General features: G+C 42.6%; 1 protein-coding gene across 1 annotated transcript in view; it reads right to left on the bottom strand.

Moving 5' to 3' along the window:
* MAST1 (microtubule associated serine/threonine kinase 1) overlaps positions 1-21,615 on the bottom strand; it is a 696,806-nt gene that overhangs the window by 292,969 nt on the left and 382,222 nt on the right. The gene's annotated exons all lie outside the window — the stretch shown is intronic.

Raw genomic sequence — 21,615 nt, 5'->3', positions numbered from 1 at the left:
CAGCTGCTCAGCTTTTCTGGTTCTGGAGCTGTAACAGGAAGTCAGCCAAATAACTGTTCGAGTTCACCTCTTTTGTGCGGCTTGAGGACAACATTCCTTGAGCAGGGCACTACAGCAATAGTCCTCTCTTTCCTAGCCCAAGGATCAGTAGGTGCAGTCCAGTCTTTGGTGCAGCCTCACTTTGCTGGGTACAGGGAACAGCAGGGCATCCCTTTTCTGGTCCTCTCTCTAGTGCAGATGTGATCTGAGGACTGGGTACCAATGATTCCACTTCTATGCCCACATCCTGGTCTCGGGGGATGTGATGACTATTAGCAAAAGGCTAATATGTCTCCTCCTGCTTGATGATGACTTCCTGCAAAGTGTTGCATTTAGCTATCCCGGAAAGCAATATTCTGCACACATCCCTGGAAGGGATGGTGTCATCTGAGGGGGAGCATGGCATTTCCTCTCAGCTCCTACAGCAGATCCTTAAGGAACTGCATAGGTCCGAGAGGAAAATGCTCATGCCATGACCGCACTCAATGTCACCTTCACTTCCTTGGGTGTGCCAAGATGGCAGTACTCTTCTCTTGGTGTGTGGAGCTTGGTAGGACACCCTCGTGGAGTGGCACCAGAGAGCTACACGCTTATTGGAAAACTGGTTTGGCAACTGTTTCCCCCTCTCTGCCCACAACGCCAGCCTATCTACCAGAACAAAAGAGCAGCCCCTTATGTGTATGTCTACCATTTACCTTTCAAAGGTGGATTCCTTTTTTAAACTTGCATTTTCAGCACACACACTCTTTGTCTTCCTGACAGGGAGAGGTAACACCTCTTCCAAGTAACATGTGCAATCCTCCTCTAAAAAATAACCTACCTTTTCCCCCCTTTTTCACCCCTTTGGTTAAAAAAAGAAGCACAGGAGCACATGCTCCCTCTCCTGCCCCCAGAAGCGGTTTGTTTATTAGACTGTCGAGGTGCTGCCCTCCTATATCTGGCTTTCCAGTACTCAAATGTAATGTAAATAAAACTACAGTTAAAATATTTTTTTCACCGACAGGTGATGTGCATCGCCTCAAACTGGTTACTTAGTGTTGAGTGGGTGGGGCTTAAAAAAAGAATACAGGCTCATCTCCTGAACGGCAACACGCACTTGCACTTCAAAGTGCGCATGTCAGGTTGGCCGATTTCCTTTCTTCAACCATCCTGACATGCGCACTGGAGGCCTTTCACCATCTGTGCATAGGAAGGAGAGGGGGTGGGCAACCGCAACGCCCTGCACTCAGAATGAGTGCTAGGTTCACCTGCCTGATCCAGTCCTAGCGCTGCAAGAGAGCAGACTCGGGTGTGCCCAGCACTTGCGGAACTAACGGCAATTGCACAACTGCAGTTACCAACCTATGTGTGCTTAACGCCTCTCAAGTAACCTCATTGTTTCTCCCTCGACTGCTTCTAACTATCCTGCAGCAATGCAGAAAAAAAGATGGTTGGGGTGGGGTAGTGTCAGGCTGTGGTCGAAAAGAAGGGCCAGTAGGAAGACCAAGAGGGTAAGCTCGCAGACATGGCAGACCCTGTGAACCTGAAGGCCTTCACCCTGGAGATTGTGGCCTTGCAGGCGCTGCAGTCCAGCGTCAACCACGTCTTCGACTGCCTGAAGGAGGGGCTCAGGAACAAGGGGAGCCTGGAGGAGCGTGAGAAAGTCTTCCTTGGGGGATCCACAACAGGCTAGGAGTAGTGACCCGGGACCTCAGGTGAGAGCTGAGAGGCAAGGGACATGGGGCTCTGGAGTGGTGGGGGGGTAGGACCAGGGACCTGGGGTTGTGGAGTGCTGGGGCAGGGAGTAGGGCAAGCAACCTGGGGCTCTGGAGTGTTAGGGGGCAAGGGACCTGGGGGCTCTGGAGTGCTGGGTGACCTATGGTACGGAACGTTAGTGTAAATGGTAGTATCAGTGGCCCTATAGCACTCCACAAAATGAGTTTTAAGGCCTGGTTTAAAGTTGTAGGACAATGCAAAGAGGCCAATTTCTGCAAGAAATGATATACCGGAAACTGCTGCTACTCCTGTGAGAGTCCAACCCCTGCATATGGCTGATTGCAGCTCAAGGTGACACTGCCACCCTGCCCCCATGGAGGGCAACTAAGCCCCCTCCCTTGAGGGGCACCAAGTTCTGCAGTACCTCCTCCCTACCCGGTAAAAGGGCGAGGATGCAGGCACAGGAGGTATGGGATCAACCCCGTGAGGTGTTTTGTACCCTAACACCCACACAATCTTTAGCGTAATTGATGGAATATTTTTGAGACATGGGTTTGGTGGGGTCTAGATACCATTTACGTTACTGATATGGTTAATTTTTGGACAATTTGTGTATACATGACTGCCTTCATGGATTTCAGGTATTTTGCTGTGTGTATGCACACCACTGATTGTTGGCATTTTCAGTGTGTAGTACAGAGACAGTGGTCCCAGAAATCTGCGCCATTCAATGTGTGCCCATATGCGTGCCTGGATCTCTGAAAGGATGTGCCTGCCAGCTTTGCTTTTAGATTGCATGGCTGGTGCCTGTGCATGTGTGGGTGTGCTGTGTAAGTTGGCGTGTGCTTAGCAGTGCCTGCACACCACTCTATGTGCATAGCATTGAATTTGCTGGTCCTCAAAACCATGTTGTCTATTTGCATTTTACCTTCCACTTGAGCATATATACGTGTATCAAAAGTATGTTTGTGCAGTGTTGTCTCTCATCATCCAAAAACCGTGCAGTGATTTACCACCTGATCTATACCTACAATTGTGTTTCCTCCATTCTCAGACATGAATGTCGGTATTTCTCATTTTACCAAGCACTCTTAAAAAAATGCCTACCAGTATGGATGATGTGAATCCTACACCTTGTAGTCCCCTTTGTCCTATGTAATATTTGATATACACTGATTTACACATATATGATTCATTGTCTCTGTATTTGTGTGTGATGTAAAGTGCTATGAGACCATACACTAGTATGAAAGATGCTATAAAACAAATGAAATACATGAGAGGAAGGGGCTATGGAGAGATGAGTGGCACTGTTAGAGGGTGATGGTGAGTAAATTATTGAAGGGCCTCAATAAAGATTGCTGTATCCTGGGACAATGTAAGGTCATTATTTACAATGCTTTAAAAGCTAATACTATTGAATGAACAATGAACAATGTTTTGCAGAGTGCACCATTTTTGCCCACATTTTCTTGGGGGGAGAACCCCACATCCAAGCCTCCTTGTAGTGGTCAGGTTTGCCTGCTTTGCTCGCTCAGTATGGGGGCTGGTCTGACAAAATTTGTCAGGGTTGCTTTGGGTTCCAAGTCAGGCCCGGATTGTGGATATGTTCTTAACCATGGTAGATCGTCTAGGCGATGATGCATCAAAGGCAAGGTGCCTGGGCTTTCCTTCACCAAAGTAGTTTGCAGGTCCGTGTTTACGTCCTGGCAAATTGATTCAGCCTGAATAAAACTGCTGAAAACCCGGCACTTCCGCAAACGCATGCAATAAATACAAACCATTTGTCAGAACATGAACAAAGGGCCTGGTAACAGATGATCTCGGGCTGTAGTCTGCGCTGTGTAAACATTGGGAAAGGAAATCCCAGCCTTGCCTTTGATGCACACTATTCTGCTCTCATGACCAGCCCAGGGAGTTCGCAAATGTGCTGTGCACCTTGATCTGCAGCAAACAGTAATAGAAAACATTGTCTCTATAACTTGTAAGCTATGCAGGTAATATATAAGATGTTGAACAATTTGAATTCAGTAATATATGGAGCATCTTTATGTGTTTCAATATTTTAAGAGTACACTTTCACAATTACTTAATAAACCTTTCCTTCTTCCTCAAATTTGTTTGAAAATGCACCATTTGCCCACTTCTTTTTCAAAATGTTCCCGTGATAAAGACCCACTGAGGCCCCCCTTATGGCTGTCAGTCTCTCTGTGTATGCTCACTAGCCAAAGGGAACTCATACCAAACATGTACGCCCCACCACTTTCAAATGTCACCAGACGCCACTGCCTGCCCCTATGTCTTTGTCTGCATTTTGTCTTAGGATTCAGGATTGAATCCCAAGTCACAAGATGGCTGCCCCCACTACCTGGCTGATGTAGCGGCAGCCAATCCGATTTCAGGATGAGATCTGTTGGCTTCGTCGATCCTCCGCTGTGTGATTCATACATTTTTTTCAAAATTACTGAACGGATATACACCAAATCATAAAAATCACTCCTTCTGGAACAAGATCTAGCTTTCTGCCAAATTTGGTGTAAATCCATTCAGTGGTTTAGGCTGCAGCTGTGATTAAAGTTCCTATGGAAAAATGAATGGGGAAATGCATTTTTGCCTCCCCATCCTCACCTTTTCTCGGACGATGCTTGACGGATCACCCGAATCTTTTTATGAGCAAACTAGACAAAAAATAAGCACTTTTTGGAAAGTTTTGTGGAGATTTGTCAAACTGCACCAAAAAAGGCATTTCTTTGGGAAACATGATTTTAACTATAACTATCCAGTGGCTCCCGTCACCAGAATATATATATACATGCCATATATGTCAGGACCACATTTCCATAAGAAATTGAGTTTTTAGTTTGCTAATAATTTTAGCGCCATTTGACGAATCTTCACATAACATTTCAGACAAAGGTCTCGTCCACCTCAGCTCCTTCTTTTGAAGTTAGGGGTTATGCATCAGGAGGGGGCCAAAACAAAGGGGGGGGTGGCTCCAAAACGCATTTCCCCCATGCAATTTTGTATAGGACAGTTAGTCACACCTACAGCCAAAATGGCTGAACTGAATTACACCAAGTTTGACAGAAAGCTCTATTTTGATCCAGAAAACGTGCTTTTTGTGATATGGTGTAAATCAGTTCTAAAGTTTTTGAGAAATTAAGGTTCAAAATGAATGGATATATCGTAACGAGGAGGAGGTGAAGATACAAGAGATGAAAGGAAAAGATTTGATTGACTGCCACCACATCAACAAAGATATGTTAGCAGTCCTTTTAGGACACGAGGACTCAGTACCCTGGCCTGCAAATGGATGAAAAAAGACATGAGGGAGGCAGAATAGGGATATCCTGACCCCCTAGGGAGGGGTGGTCCCAAAGGGAGACCTCTGGGGCCAAAACCATTTTTTGTTTTTAACAGTACTGCGGATCTATTGAGGATCAGTGGTAAAAATAAAAGGGGGGCAAATTTTTTTGAAGAGGTGGGCAGGTTGCCCCCCTCTTTGAGCCATTTTAAGTCCCCGGGGACCCAATTCCCCCAAGGTTGCTTTCATTTTATTGTTGAGGGTATCACACAGCCTCCTCTCCCTGAGCCTTTCAAAGGCCCCAGGGAGCCCATCTCCCTGAGCTGATTTGCTTTTTATGGGGAGGGAGGCGGGCTGCCCCCTTTCCTAAATCATTTTAAGGCAATCAGAACCCAATGTCCTAGAGCTGATTTGGTTTTTATGAGGAGGGGGCATACTGCTCCACTCCCAGAGCCATCCTGAGGCCCTAGGGACCCCATCCCTCTGGCCTGATGACTTACAGTGTCCCAGAGTCAACATCCCTGGGAAACTGTGCTGTTCTGTACCCAGTGGAGAGTAGGCAGGGAATACAAATATAATTCCATGCCCACACTTTCCTGGGCAGGGAACACAGCTTGGCTGCCACTCCAGCGGGAGCAAAGCAATAGAGCTGACTCCTGCTATCACCCAGGATGGATGCCAAATAGGGACCTGGAAGGGGCCCCCTCACACCCCTCAATGTTTGCCAAAGGGTTGGCTGCACCGGGTGGCACTGGGGCTCCCATGGTAAAAATAGAAATGCCCAGCTTTTGCTGACATTTAACTAGATGGGACGATTAGACTTTGGGTCATCCGTAATCCCTTTTTTAAAGAATGGGATAATAATCAATGTCAACAACAAGGAAGGGGGACCTTCCTTGACTACTGCATTATGTGTCTGAGTAAGTGCAGGGGTCTAATACTCCGACACATTTTTAGACAACCTTAAAATTCCAATATTGACTTTTGATAAAGAGAACACTAGGTTAGATTCACCCAAAGTATAAAGGTTATGAAGACTACCTTCCAAGGGGTAAAAGTATAGCTATACATTTCTGCAAAATATCTTACCCACATACTAGGGGTAATGTGAGAGCAGACAGCTCCTCCATCAGATTAAGAGAACAATGGGCGATTAACAATCTCCCAAAATTGACTGCTCTTAGCTAGACAACTAACACCAAGTAGCCAATCCATCATGTCGTCTGATCTCATATTTATAATATGTGCCACAAGGCGCTATCCACAGTTCACCAGTGGGTAGTTATTGTTAGGACCTAATTTCCACAGGAAAAGCGTTTTTGGTTTCTTATAACTTTGGCACCGTTTGACGAATCTTCACAAACTTTTCCAAGAACTTGGCCCTATTCTGTCTAGTTCTGCATTAAATGTTTTGGGGTGACCTGTCAAACATGGGATGTGAAAAAGGGGGAGGGGTAAAAATGTGTGTTTCCAATGTTATTTCCCATAGATATTTTAGACACGACTACAGCACATACCGATGAATGGAATTACACCAAATTTTGTAGAAAGCTAGATCTTGGTACAAAAAATCTCTTTTTGGTGATTTGGGGTAAATCAGTTCAGTTGTTTTGGCGATATTAAAGGAAAAAGAAATATAGATATCTAGGGATGTGGATCCTGTGCGGATTCCACAGATCTCATGCTGAGATCGGATTGGCTGCCAACACTTCGACCAGGAAGTGCTGGAAGCCATCTTGGGACTCAGACTCAGCTGAATCTCAAGAAAAAGTGGAAAAAAACAAAACAGAAGGGGGCAGAGTAGGAATACCCTGACCCCCTGGCCTGGTTATGAGGTCAAAAAAAAATTTGAAACTTTTGTCCAATATCACAGTGGATCCACAAATCGCAGCAACATTTTTTTAAAACAGGCCCAGCTTTCTGCAGCATCGCTCTTGCACCTGTCTTCTCTTTGCTTTTTCCACTGTTTTTTGAATGCCTTCTCCTTGGTTTTCCCTCATTCGGACTGCTTGTTCCTTCCTTTTCCCGTTTTTTGTGTTCACAGAAAAATAAGGTTACGGGGATGTTATAGTTAGGAATTAGCTTTTAAAAAACCTTGGAGGTTCACTAAAAAAATAAAAGGTTACAGGGACGTTACAATTAGGATCAGCATTTACAAGCACAAAACCATAGAAATTCAGGTGTTCTGGTTACTGGTATTTCAAGTAACTATAACTATAACAAACGGCACTGAAATTATTAGCAAACCAAGAAATCAATTTCCTATGGAACGCGGTCCTGGCACTGGGTCATATATATATATATATATATATATATATATATATATATATATATATATATATATATATATACTGTATAAATATATATATATATATATATAGAAAATGTCACTTACCCAGTAGACATCTGTTTGAGGCATGTAGTGCTGGTGTGAGAGCTGAGGTTTTCTTGATAAAATGTTGAGTCCTTATGTAATTATACTTACAGATTAATGTGTGAATTAATTTTAGAATAATATTGTGTTAGCGAGAATTATGACTAACTGAATGGTCACCATCATATGTAAGGCCTATATTTTATCCATGCTAACTTAAGCCGACAAAATTATTCTGTCTTTACAAGAGAGTGTGTTTTTTAAATAAAATAAATGTCAGAATTCAATGTGTATTTAGTGGCCTTTGCTGGACTAAAGTAGAAGCAGATGCAAGGTCAATGTGCAATGTAAGCTGTATAAAATGTTTCTAGTGTGTTCCATAGTTTGGATGACTTCATTGTTTGAAGATATGTTTCGAACTTGTATGTCTTTACTCGAGGGAAAATAAATGGTGTGGTAACATATTTTGTAATCGTTTTTCCTGTGACTTCGTATTCCGGTGGAGTGGAAACAAAGAATCCACAGATGAAGCTGAAGAAGAGGAAGTATTGGATACTAATGTATTAGTTTAGATTTTGTCAATGGAATAATAGCAAATAGAAGAGCTTGGAGTAAACTAATTGTATAATTTTGATATCTGTTAATATTCTGATTGGTCATAACTTTCTCACCTCATACTTTATCCAATCGTTTTCATTTAACCAGTTTAATTTAATGTTCAGTCACCATTGTTTGGGGGTCATTCTTCTTTGGGATTTTCGTGTATCCTGAGTCCTAGAGATTCTATTACTTTGTGATCTGTCACTTAGACATTTCATGTTTTCCAGATAGTCTATTGACATTTCTGGTATTTTATTAGTTTATGTCTGTTCAATACTGAATCTATACTTTGATGGTTTAGGGTATCTTATAGTTCAAAATCTAAACCATTACCTCTATCCTTATTCCTGTTGCTGTCCTGATGTTGGTGCGTGCTGTTGCTCTCCCACTGATGAAGTAGACATTGTCGCTGATTTTTGTAGAGATTTGGTAATTGTATGAAATGTGAATTGTTATTTGTCTTTTGTTTTTCAGGTACCAGCTGCAAAAGTTTATTTACTGCTGCCTATTTTTGATAGTGCCATAGCTAGATGTTTTCTAAATTTGTAATATTAAAACTTTTACATGAAGCCCAACATGTTGACGCTAATTAATGTTTAGTGAGGTGTTACTTACATGCTCATGAATTGTTTTTGATAATCTTGTCTTATCATTATTCAGATGTATTCAATTTCTCTTGCTCAGATTCTTTTGCTATGGTTTTGTGTGATATCCATTGAGATAATTTGTTTTTTTGCATTGATTAAGCTTAAATATATCCAGCGTTCAAATCAGCCTTTGTTGTTTCTCTATATGTATCATTTGAGTTTGAGAATTATTTTCATTAATTTAGCATTGTTAATATAGGGAAATAAATCATTAACTTCTTAATAAACTGGTGTGGTTATTGAGGTTGAATTGCTTAGCATATGTTTATGTGATGTTTATGACGTATTTCAAATGACATTTATTTGAAACAGATTCGCCTCTGTTCATCGACCTAGTGTGTGAAATCCACTATTCAGTCCTTGGTGACTTAAAATAAAGCTAGGGTTTCTCCGAGTCGACACTGCAGATTCACATGCTTTGCATAAATCCGCCATCTAGTTTTGGGCTCAGAGTAAGCTTTTTTGAGTTACGAGATCGAGTGACTCCTCCTCTCGGTGACAGTGTGCATGGGCATCAAGTCCTTTGTTAGACTGTTTTCCCGCAGGAGGGTGATGTAAGGAGTGAAGAAAGTATATGTACATATATATATATAGTAAGAAAAGAAGATGTCCATGCAATCTATATACATATTTACATAAAGAAAGTATTACAATGGCACAGACTTAAGGGGATGAGGGAGGGTGCATGTGAATCTGTAGCACTGCATGCCACAAACAGATGTCTACCGGGTAAGTGACATTTTCCGTTCGATGGCATGTGTAGCCTCAGATACACATGCTTTGGACAGACTGAAAAGCAGCCCCCTCCTAAAATAAGCGGTGGCTAGCCTGTAGGAGTTGGAGTAGTTTCAATTAGTGCTTTTAGCACTGCTTGACCAACATTTACTTGTTGGCGAGATAGCACATCCTCACAGTAGTGTTTAGTAAATGTGTGTGGTGTGGACCATGTGGCTGCTTTGCATATGTCTGCCATTGGTATATTTCTTAAGAATGCCATTGAAGCTCCTTTTTTTCTAGTAGAATGTGGTTTAGGAGTTACTAATAGTTGCCTTTTTGCTTTAAGATAGCAAGTTTGAATAAACTTTACTATCCAGCTGGCTAATCCCTGTTTTGAAATAGGATTAGCCTTATGAGGCTGCTTAAAAGGCACAAAAATTGTTTCGATTTTCTGAAATCTTTTGTTCTGTCTATAAAATACATGAGAGCACTTTTGACATCAAGAGTGTGAAGAGCTCTTTCAGCAACTGAATCTGGCTGTGGAAAGAAGACTGGCAAATCCACTGACTGATTGATGTGAAATGGTGAAACCACTTTGGGTAGGAATTTTGGATGTGTCTTAAGTACTATTTTGAGTTTGTGAATTTGGAAGAAATGTTCTTCTGAAGTGAATGCTTGAATTTCACTAAATCCCCTTAAGGAAGTAATTGCTACTAGGAAAGCAACTTTCCATGAGAAAAATTAAAGAGTGCAAGAATGCATGGGTTCAAATGGTGGACCCTTAAGTCTTGTGAGCACAATGTTAAGATTCCAGGCAGGAGCTGGTGGAACTCTAGGTGGAATAACACTTTTAAGGCCTTCTATAAAAGCTTTAATGACAGGAATTTTTATCAGAGAAGTATACTGTCTGTTTTGGAGGTAGGCTGATACTGCTGTTAAATATATTTTAATAGATGAATATGCAAGAGTTTCTTTTTGTGAGTAAAACAAATAAAGGCAATATCCTTTACTGATGCTTTAAGTAGATCAATGTTTTTGGGTTTTCAGTAATATACAAAATGTTTCCATTTAGCTGCATAGCACTGTCTAGTTGTAGGTTTATGCGCTTCTTTTAGAATGTCCATACATTCCGATGGAAGCTGTAGATATCTAAACTCTATGACCTCAGGAGTCAAATCACTAGGTTGAGCATACTCGGACTGGGGTGCCTGATCTGATCTTTGTTTTCAGTGAATAGGCCTGGTCTGTTTGGGAGCTTGTGGTGTAGTACTACAGATAGATCCACTGTGTTGTGTACCAGTGTTGACGTGCCCACATGGGAGCTGTGAGTATCATAGTGAGGGAGGTGTGACAGATCTCGTTGACCAAAAACAGAATTAGTGGGAAGGGGGGGGAGCGCAAGCAAATATCTCTGACCAGTTGATCTACAGAGCATTGCCCTTGGATCGAGGGTGTGTGTACTTGGATGTGAAGTTTTGGCATTTTGCTTTTTTGCTTTTTGCGAAGAGGGCTATGTGTGGTGTTCCCCACATGCGAAAGTACTGTTGAATCACTTGTGGTTGAACTTCCCATTTGTGTATTGCTGCGTCCTGCTTAAGAGGTCCGGTAGTTGGTTGTGTATCCCTGGAATATACTCCACTAGTAGTTGAATGCAATTGTGAATTGCCCATTTCCAAATTGTCTGTGCTAGAAGGGACAATCGAGATGAGTACGTCCCCCCCTGTTTTTGCAGATAATTCATTGTTGTCATATTGTCTTTCCTTATTAACACTGTTTTGTGTGTGATCTGTGGTTGGAATGCTTTGAGTGCTAGGAACACTGCTAGTAATTCTAAGTGGTTTATGTGGTAAGGTTGCTGGATTGAGCACCATTCTCCCTGTATAGTAAGATTGTTGAGATGGGCTCCCCAACATGTCCCTGATGCATCAGTGGTGATTATGGTCTGTGGCACACAGCCCTGAAATGGCTGCCCTTTTGATAAGTTGGTGTGATTTCACCATTGTAGAGAGTTTTAAGTTTGGAGGTCCAACAACACTAGATCGTGAAGTTGACCCTGTGCCTGAGACTAATGTTGCGAAAGACACTGTTGGAGGGGTCTCATGTTTAGACATGCATTGGGTACTATTGCTATGCACGACATTCCCAACAGTTTCATGATAAACCTTACTGTGTACGTTTGATTGTATTGTAGCTGAGATATGAGATTGTGGAAAGCTTGAATTCTCTGTGGGTTTGGGTAAGCTAATGCTGAGTTTTGAGAATTGCTCCCGGATATGGTTGCATTTGCGCTGGTTGCAGGCGAGATTATTGGTAATTGATTGTGAACACTGGACTGAGTAGGGTATTGATTGTTTATTGTGTGCTGTTGACAAGTTTGAATGGTGCTAGCTTTTATGAGCCAGTCATCCAGACAGGGAAAGACATGTATATGTTGCCTTCTGAGGTATGCTGCAATCACTGCTAGGCATTTGGTGAGTACTCCTGGTGCTGTTGTTACCCCAAAGGGTAGAACTTTGAATTGGTAATGTTTGCCTGCTATCACAAATCTTAAGTATTTGCGATGTGCTGGATGTATGGGAATATGGAAGTAAGCATCTTTTAGATCTAATGCTGTCATGTAGTCCTGTTTTTGTAGTAAGGGAATGATATACTGAAGAGTGACCATGTGGAAATACTCTGAGAGAATGTACTGATTGAGGGGTTTGACATCTGGGATTGGTCTGAGAGCGCCATCCTTTTTTGGTATGAGGAAGTATAGAGAATATACCCCTGTCCCTTGTTGAGGTATAGGTATGATCTCTAGGGGGAATGTTTGGTGGAGTAGAGATGAGTTCTAGGCAATAACCATTGTGGATAATTGACAACACCCATTGATCTGATGTAATGTTGTGCCATTGATGGTAGAAATGTTCCAGTCTTCCTCCCACAGGAGATGTATACTGTGTGGGGATGTGGGGCGTGTCACTGTTTTGATGAGGTGGAGGCACCTTTTGTAGCACTGGATTCCTTCTACCTCTAAAGTTGTTTCCTCTGTAGGATACTCTGAAAGACCCTCTGGAGTAATATTGTTGTCCCTGCTTTTGTTGGGACAAAGAGGGCTCTGATGTTGATGGTTTAACACCACCTCAGAAGTGGGGCCTGCAAAAAGTACCCTGAATAGGCGTTGTATAAAAGGCACCAATGGCCTTAGGTGTGTCAGAGTCTTTTTTTAATTTCTCTATGGTGGTATCCACCTCTAGTCCAAATAAAAGGCATATTAAGTACAGCTTGTTGTATCTCAGGTTTGAAACCTGAAGATCGCAACCAGGCATGCCTTCTGATGATTACCTTAGTGTTAATACCCCTAGCTGCGGTGTCTGCTGCATCTAGGGTGGATCTAATTTGGTTGTTGGAGATAGCCTGTCCCTCTGCCACTACCTGCTGTGCCCTTTTTTGGTGTTCTGGTGGGAGATAGTGGAGGAACTCTTCCATCTCATCCTAAAGGGTGCTATTGTGTCTGGCTAAAAGAGCCTGGGAGTTGGGATACTCCAGTGAGTTGCAGCTTGAGTTGCCACTCTCTTCCCAGCTGCATCAAATTTACAGCTTTATTGGTGGAGGAGCATCCCCGGTGGACTGACTTTTTGCCCTTTTTTCTTGCTGCACTAACAATAGAATCAGGTGGCAATTGTCGTGTAATGAAGAGTGGGTCTGATGGTGAAGCTTTGACATTTTTTGTCTACCCTCTGTGTAAGTACCCTAGCCTTTACTGGCTCTTTAAAAATGTCATCAGCATGTTTAAGCACGCCAGTGTGTAGAGGATAGCCTGTTAAATAAAAAATCGTCCTCTATGGGATCCGAGTGCAACTGCACATTGTGATATGCACCTGCCCAGCAATGACCTGATTATAGGCTGTGGTATCTTCAGGTGGAGATGGCCTAGTGGGGTATACATCAGGATCATTAGATGGAATAGGGTCTGGGTCATACAAATCCCATGGGTCTACATTGTAAGGATTGTCACCCAAGTCATCCCCATGTGAAATAACAGGGAATTGCGGAGAAAACTGTGTAGGTGAAGGTGGTGGAGTATCAGGTGGTGGAGAAGTGGGAAGCAAAGGAGAATGTGGTGGTGAAGGCTGATGTACTGCCTTTGACTTCTCCTTATGTTTGAAAATCTTGGCAGGTGAAGGCCCAGCTTTCAAAGTCTCTTGGAAAGATAGTTTCCTTATAATTGTAAAAGGAGGCGAAGCAATAATCCTTCCAGTATACTTAAGGATTTAGAATTTGCACTGTTTATCATTCATCACTTCAAGTATGGGCCTAATGTCTGACTATTCTTCTGCAGTTGGAACATATTTCTTCCCCTCATGTTTGAGCTCCGAAAGCTCTGAGACTGAGGGGGTCATTCTGACCCCGGCGGGCGGCTGTTGCCGCCCGCCTGGCGGGAACCGCCATTTGGCCGCTCCGCGGTCAAAAGACCGCTGCAGCCATTCCAACCTTCCAGCTGGGCCGGCGGGCGCTAACATTGTTAGTGCCCGCCGGCCCAGTGGAAAGGGGGCCTGCAACACTGGTGTTGCAGGTGTGCGACGAGTGCAGTTGCACCCGTCACGCTTTTCACTGTCTGCTAGGCAGACAGTGAAAAGCAGGCTGGGGCCCTGTTAGGGGACCCCTGCATTGCCCATGCCAGCGGCATGGGCAGTGAAGGGGCCCCCAGTGGCCCCTAGACACCCGTTACCGCCAGCCTCTTCCTGGCGGTGACAACCGCCAGAAACAGGCTGGCGGTAAGGGGGTCAGAATCCCCATGGCGGCGATGCTTGCAGCGCCGCCATGGCGGATTCGCCCAGCCGGGGGAAAACCGGCGGGAAACCGCCGGCCCCGGTTTTCTGACTGCGGCTTTACCGCCGTGGTCAGAATGGGCATGGAAGCACCGCCAGCCTGTTGGTGGTGCTTCTGTCATTCGCGGCCCTGGCGGTCTTTGACTGCCAGGGTCGGAATGACCCCCTGAGTGTTTTAATCGGGCCGAGAATGTCGGCTCCGAAACTAATGGAAGCTTTTTCGGCTCAAAATGGATGCTGAGTGTTTTGGCTCCATGGTGGAAGATGGATGTTTCGGCTCTGAGGTGGAAGCCTCCCTTCTTCGATTCAATCCCAAAACAAATGTGGAACGCTGTTCGGTCAACACTGAATGCTTTTTGGTCTTTTTTGATGCCAAACCCGAGGGTTGGTCATCGAGATGTATCTTTCGGGTCTGACCATGGCCGGCAGGCAGTGGTGGACCTAAGACCAGTTGTGATGACTTTTTGGATGGTTTTTGGTGATGGGAATGGTTTGGCGGACTCACGTGTTGCGCCGCTGGAATCACTTGGCTGTTCCCATCAGAGTCACGGTCAGAATCAGAATCTGCGATGGAAAATGCAGTCTGCGCTTGTTCCTCACCGAAAATGTTAGGCGTTTGTTCAGTCAACTTGGATGCCATCTCTAACTGATGCACTCTTCGATCCCGCAGAGTTTTCTTGGAGTGGAAGGATCGACATGCCTCACTGGCATGAGACCCTCCTTGTGGTTGGGAGAGAGGCAGAGTTTGCACAACAAGTAGTGGTCGGTGTAGGGGAACTCAGAGTGGCACAGAGGGCAAAAGCATAACGGAGTCCGATCCATCAGCCTGTGTTAAAGTTGGCCCAGAAGGGCGCAGTCACCTCAAAGGGCGTTCAATCAATCCCGACGATACAATCGGATCTAATATAATCAGAAAGATGCGATTGAAAAACAATACCGACTTTTAGAGAAAAGATAGAGAAGTTCAGATAGTACCGAACCGAGATCTACCTGAGCGAGAGGGAACATGTCTGAACCCGATGACGGAAAGAAAACAATCTAACAAAGGACTCAATGCGCATGTGCATTATCCCTGAGAGGAGGAGTCACTCAATCTTGTGACTCGAAAAAGCTTCTTCGAAGAAAAACAACTTGTTAACACTCCGATCCCAACACTAGATGGCAGACCTAAGCAAAGAATGTGTATCTGCAGCTACACATGTCATTGAATATATATATATATAAATATATAAATACATATATATATACATATATATATATATATATATATATAGAGAGAGAGAGGGAGAGAGAGACTTTAAAGGGACCTATACCTATTCCAATGTTTATCACTATCAATGAAGATCCTACAATGCAGGATTATGTTAGGTTGAGGGGCTAAGGTTATTACATTGCCTCCACAATATGAGCATGCAGCACAGCAACAGTTCAGTCATCACTTCATTTAACAATCTGGTTAAAGATGTAGATAGTTGTATTCACCTATAGTAACATTCACCTCTATCAGACATTCTTATGACTCCACCTGGGGAAAAGGGAAGGTGATTTATGAATTTGATTAATATACCCATAATTGAGAAATTGTGTTACAGGCACATATTTTAGTTTTTTATTATGGGATCTTCATTAGTAATCATAGGCTCAGAATACAATACCTAAGTTATAACTCAGAGCATAAAAGAATGCCTGCGATGCATTTCCACTAAAATGCATGTAGCACTTTAAAGCATGCATGGTAGCCAGGAACAAGATGGCTGATGTATTTTCGGACAGAACCTCATCACATGTTCTCTTTAATTACCAGAATGAAGGAACTATTATAGCATTTTCTTAAATCTTGACTTTCAGCCTTCATGAAGGTTTGCTTCTCCAGTTAAGAGTTAGTTAACCTCTCATTAATTAACAGAAACCAACGAGAACTAAAATACAGATTGTCTCAGTGCTGCAAACCTAATGGAAAATGTTCCAATGTCATTAAAACCTGTTAACATTCTTTTGGCTTAACCAGCCACAATTATTCCTTCACCGCTCCAGGAAAATGAGGAAGAGCTCGGACTCAGAAAATGCAACAAAGAATGAACCACTCTCCAATACCCAAAGAATTGAGTTTTGTAAAAATAAACTTAAGAAATAGACCTAAACTGTGATGTATGCTAGTAAAAAAAATAATGCTATCACGTACCTTACACTTCTAACAAAAAAACAGAATATCGCCGATGACACTTCACAAAAATAGTGCAGTTAAGTAGATATTTGGTCAAAATGTGGAGAAAGAAATTTAGTTAGACAGGAAACAAGCACATTTATGGCTGGAGTGGAAAATAAAGCCAAAAGGCTCAAATTTGAAATCTGCTTTGAAACCCATTTTCTGTGCGAATAAACCTAAAAAAAACATAGGTATGCTCAGGGATCTTTGATCTACAGACCCTAAAAATGAACAGCTGCAACTGACCATTATTGTATTTTGTGACAGTAGACACTGTGGATTTCTTAAAGTAGCGGTGTCAAATTGTTCATTTGTACATGTGGATGCCTTTTCTGCTGCATAGTTTATGTAGAATAATTTGGTCCTCCGTTGCTGTATAATTCCAGTTACTATAATACCTATGAAAGCAATACAGCAGAACAAAATGATATATCAGAGGGGCCTTCAGAAGACGCCCCAATAAAGTGGAACCGAATGCAAGGTGGGGGTGCGTTCTTCTACTAGTGGAGGTTTCCTTATGTAGATGGCAGAGTAAGGTGGGAAAACAGGGGTCATTGTGTCAGGAAGCAGTCTGCACCTTTGGCACAAGTGTCAATATGTGCCTCCATTCCTGGTAGGGAGGGGGTTTTCACTCTCTGATCTTGACACTGCACAATAGTGGGCTAAATAGATTTATGCAGTTTGATGAGGGGGTGGATTACGTTTAATTCATTATGAATGAATTGTGTATATTTAGGAGGTCATTAGTGTAGCGAAAATTGCTCCATGAAGTGGTTTCATAATGTGTACCTTTTTTGGCAGATGCTGAAAAAACTACGGGAATGTGTATGTCAAAAAAGTTGAGCAAAGAGGTCAAATGTATGCATCGTCCTCGTGTTCATACTTTGTGCATCTGAATTTGTTTACACTGCGCTACCTGTCATGCTTTAGACAGAAATGCCTCTTCCTCGCAGAGGACAGCCCATCTTAAACTGTTATAGAGACTATGCATCAGGAGACATGTATATGGATGTTTACAAAAAAGGCAAAAGTAGAAGAAATTAAATCAGTTTTCTAAAGGAATTCTGCTCTACCTAACAGTCAAATCCATACCTCCACAAATCCCATGCGTGCTGATCTTTGATAACCTGGTCTCCCACTATCTTTGACCATTCGGCATTATTGGCCAAAGTGATATTTTGTAATGGCAGTCTGCCTATTGCCTATTTCTCCATGAAGATTCAACATTAATACTCTCACACACATGTGCAGCACTCTGTCTCCTCTCAGGGTTCCCTGTGAGCAAGATGCTACTCACTCAGACCCTTTCTTCTTCAGAATCTTGATATCTTCGTCAGCATCTTGATATTGAATCATCTGGAGCTCTATGCCTTTTCAATGGCGTATTCTCATTCTGCATGGCTTTATTTGTTGTTGGGTAACTGAGAAGTCATTCAACATCATATTTCCTTTTTCTGTTGTTTTCAAAGAAATGAAAGTGGCTGAAATGTATTTTAGAAGATTGATTTCTGTTTTGGATCCCAGATATTGGCGGATCCCACATATTGGCAGAGCTATTTAATTTATTATGAGTATGGCATGGTTTCTTAACTGTAATACTGTTTCTCTCTTTGGGGGAATATCCATTGAAGTCATAAGCATTTGAGTAGTTCCACCCATGTGCAGGAATCCCAGAGTACTTCTTCATATATCTTCTGAAGTGTAGATGTTCCCCTTTCTTCAGGAAGGCCTGCAGAAAAACTTAAGAAGGAATCACTGACGCTAGTTTGAAGGGTTTAGGAGCTGTGCTCCAGCAAGAAGATTGTGACTCTGAGAATGTCATCTTATTTCTCTCTTGAAGACTTAAAGGGGCAGAGTTGTGCTACTCGGTTGCTGAAAGGGAGGCATTGGTGGTTCATTGGGTCATAAAGAAATTGAAGAATTTCTTACGGGGCAGCTGTTTTAAAGTATACACAGATCACAAGCCCTTATGTGAAATCTTAAGATAAAAATTAATTGATGCAGTGTCCAGTCGGAACACTAAATGGGTTGTTGCCCTACAAGAGTAGGAGATTTAGAAGTCAAGTATCTAACAGGAGTGGACAATTGAGTGGGAACACTTTATCTAGGCTAGTGCAGGTAGATGAGGAGGATCAATCTAACCATTGTGAGAAGAATGATGATGTGTGTGGAATAAAGGATGATGGTATCACAAAAACAAAAAAGGTGTACTTGTCTCTGGTCAAGGATGTCGAAGGTGATGGATTTAATTAGGAAGGAATGGAGTGCCAGACTGAAAGGTGGTAGTGAATCTTAGTATTGGCACGTTAGGGGGAGCTGTCAAAAAAACAGGATTTGTTGTTCAGGGGTACAAGATTGGTCTCACCCACTTCTTTAAAGAAAGAGCTCATAAGTTTAGCACACAATGGTCAACAGGAATTGTTAAAGACCAAGGAAAGGTTTAGGCTGGACATTGGAGAGGGTCATTAGAGAATGTGTTCTATGTGCTATGAGAGAAAAAGCTGTCAAACCTAAAGTTCAACCCTTGGAAAACAAGGACCACCCCACTGAACCATGGAAGGAGGTTGCCCTTGGTATTTTGGGACCAATACATACCAGTGCTTGTGAGTCATATTTGTTGGTAGTGATTCATTTGTACTCAAGGTGGCCGAAGATTACTTTTTCCAGAAGAATAGAAACCAAACACGTCATACTGTTTCTAAAGGAACTATTTGTGAGAAAAGGCATACCAGGCGTGACCCTCACGGACAATGGGGTGCACTTAGTATCTAAAGAAACGGAGCAGTTTCTTAATGACACAAGAAATGCTCTTTGTACCATCCAGAACTCAGTGGCATGGTGGAGCGCTTCAATCGAGTGTTGAAGAAGATAATAGTCATGGCCAAGGATGGTGGGTTGGATTGGAGGGAGGAAGTCATATGTGAGGTTTGTTTTTGTAAACTAAAGTAGGGGGGGGGTGTGACATCTAAAGTCATTTGTATATATTGAAACCTGCTATGTGTGGGTAGCCATGGTAGTGGAATATTGTGATGTCATGTGGTATGTAGAACGACTGTGAGACAGATTAATCCTGTCAGCAGTTGAGGATGATGAATGGATATGATCCCTTATGAGGAATAAACCTGCACTTGATACCATCTCCTTGTCTTTTGGATTTATGTACAAAGGCCTACTTGTCACATCAGCTTTGTGGAGCTTTTAAGAAAATAGTTTTTTTGTGTTCTGGGGGTTTAAATAGGAAATCTGAATTGATATGGAGCCCTGCTGATCTCTGTAAAAACTGCTCACCTGACCAATGGGCACATTTAGGTTTTCTTTCCTGTATGATATAACTCAATCAATCAAGTGTCCAAAAATATTTTCACACTTGTTAGCATTTTAATGGCTTCATTTCTGAGCTCCTCATTCTGCCCCATCTCTTTTGCCTGCTGGTGTGAAATGGGGCAAAGAGGTCCATGGGTTCTATGGAGAAAAGAGCCAAAGTGGGAAACATTCTAATTTCACTAAGGGTTGTGTTTTGTTGACTGGTGGAAACAAGATAGAAAGCACAGTGTGAGAGAGGATCCTAGGGTTTGAGACAAACCATCAAGAGTGGTGCACTTGGGGCCTCCACATACTGATGTGCTGATGCTGACAATCTTGGGATTGTGGGAGCTTCAGTTATCAAGCAGTGAATTTCAGCAAATTGATGCTTGACATGTAGTGAGGAAGCTGGTGTGTACCCAGCAGAAAGAGAGTAAGGAAGGGTGGAATATTTCCCAGAACAGAGCAGCATGCTACAGCCTCTAAACAAAGGAGGTCAGATACAGAGTGATAACGGTGCAAGGGGCAACTGGCTGCACAACAGCTAACAAACAAACCGCGGAGAAAGAAGCAAGATATTTTTTCAGCCCCTTACATGGAGAAAGAATGGAACTGAACAAGAAGATAGGAGACATATGATGATCTGCAAACTGCTCAAGGGTCGGAAATATCTGATGGGAGCACTAAACATGATAGTGAGGAAAACTGACAAGAGAGAGGATCAGTGGTAATGGTGGAGATGTGCCTAAACAACTGAACCACATGGTGATGGGTTGGTCAAAACTTTACCAACATCAGTAGAATTTGGAGACGTATAGAAGCAGTTTGACAGGCAGTGCCTGTTTGACATTTCATTAGTGTTTGTTTGGTGTCATGTTGCTATGAAAAATTAAAAAATAAAGCAGGGAGGATCACATCTGAGTTTTGTGGTCCCGTAATCTCACTTCTGAGGCCAATATAACAGAATTGATGTACACGTACTATCATTTTATCAAGTCATTATGGCGTAACTCAAGTGGTAAAGGCCAATAGCCTTCATTTAAGTCAGTTTATCCACTAAACCTATGTTTAGCACCTTCATGATTAAATTGCAAGACTATCAATAGTGCAAGACTACTCTGAAAAAAGTAGCAGTTGCTGGTGTTTCTGAAGGAGCTACTGGCCTTTTCCATCTCTTAGAAATATAGTAAAACTAAAAGGTGGTATTAAAGATGATTGTCTCAAGTGGTGAACCCGGATTATGTGGACTTTGGTAATTTTCAGTGTACTCACAGCTTGATCCCATTAGTCAGCACTTAACTTAGTTGACAAGGACCCCACTTTACCACGTTAGTTTGTGTTTGCTCTCCAGTGTGTTGGATTGTTTCTATGTTGCCCCTTTCTCCTCCATTCCTCCTGTTCTTCCCCCTCCCTCTACACTCTGCCAATTCTTTCCTGAAGTGATGAATGCGGAGCACTACAAAACTGGCGGATGTGGTTGTATTCTTAGATTCCGTTTTTAGCATAGGACTAATTAAATGAGGCATTTTCTAACTTTTACTGCACTGACAGATTGCAAATCAAATGTCTGTGTAATGTTTGGCTTTTTATATTGCACCTTGATTGTTATACATATGTCAACATAGTAGTGGCAGTAGTTACAAATTCTATTGATGCTTCAGTGCAACCAAAACAATTCCACAAATACCCCGCTAAACTGTGTGGATGTACATGGGTTGAGAAAGGTTTAATACAGAAAGCCTGGTGGTAATCTTCAGCTCCCAGCAAAATGGTTGCTGCAGTATGGCATACGGTGCAATTAGTAGAGAGCTGTGTGTGTCCAAGTCCACCAGGCCGCTGAAACTATCCATCATACACCTCATTCCGATCCTTACATTTGAGAGAGAAAGAAGGACTCATAATAGAAAGGAGGACAC

The sequence above is a fragment of the Pleurodeles waltl genome, chromosome 4_2 (genome assembly GCF_031143425.1).
Source record: "Pleurodeles waltl isolate 20211129_DDA chromosome 4_2, aPleWal1.hap1.20221129, whole genome shotgun sequence".
Taxonomy (NCBI): Eukaryota; Metazoa; Chordata; class Amphibia; order Caudata; family Salamandridae; genus Pleurodeles; species Pleurodeles waltl.
The sequence above is the reverse complement of the archived record's forward strand: the minus strand, read 5'-3'. Positions and strand labels throughout refer to the sequence as shown.